This window comes from Pteropus alecto, unplaced genomic scaffold, assembly GCF_000325575.1.
Source record: "Pteropus alecto unplaced genomic scaffold, ASM32557v1 scaffold25, whole genome shotgun sequence".
NCBI lineage: Eukaryota > Metazoa > Chordata > Mammalia > Chiroptera > Pteropodidae > Pteropus > Pteropus alecto.
In genome coordinates this window covers 14,619,614-14,619,862 of record NW_006441955.1, presented here as the reverse complement: position 1 = coordinate 14,619,862, position 249 = coordinate 14,619,614, and the positions used below count along the sequence as shown (strand labels likewise).

General features: G+C 31.3%; 1 protein-coding gene across 1 annotated transcript in view; it reads right to left on the bottom strand.

The window, feature by feature from the left end:
* RAVER2 (ribonucleoprotein, PTB binding 2) overlaps positions 1 to 249 on the bottom strand; it is a 73,761-nt gene that overhangs the window by 50,091 nt on the left and 23,421 nt on the right. The window lies entirely within an intron of this gene.

The following is a 249-nucleotide window of genomic DNA, read 5'->3' as shown; positions in this document are numbered from 1 at the left end:
TATATAATTACACACATAGTGATTCCCACATGAGCAAACAAAATTCATGATCTTTATCCTATCTCTGCCCAAGTATCTCAATATTGTTCACCTTCCCATATATTCTTTCTATTTTAGTTGGTAGTACCATACTCACAAATCAGAAACCTGCTAGAGTAATCAGAGGGATCACTTCATAAATTATATAAATGTTCAACCATTGTACTGTATGCCTGAAGCTAATAAAGAAGAAAAATAGTCAAAAAAAAA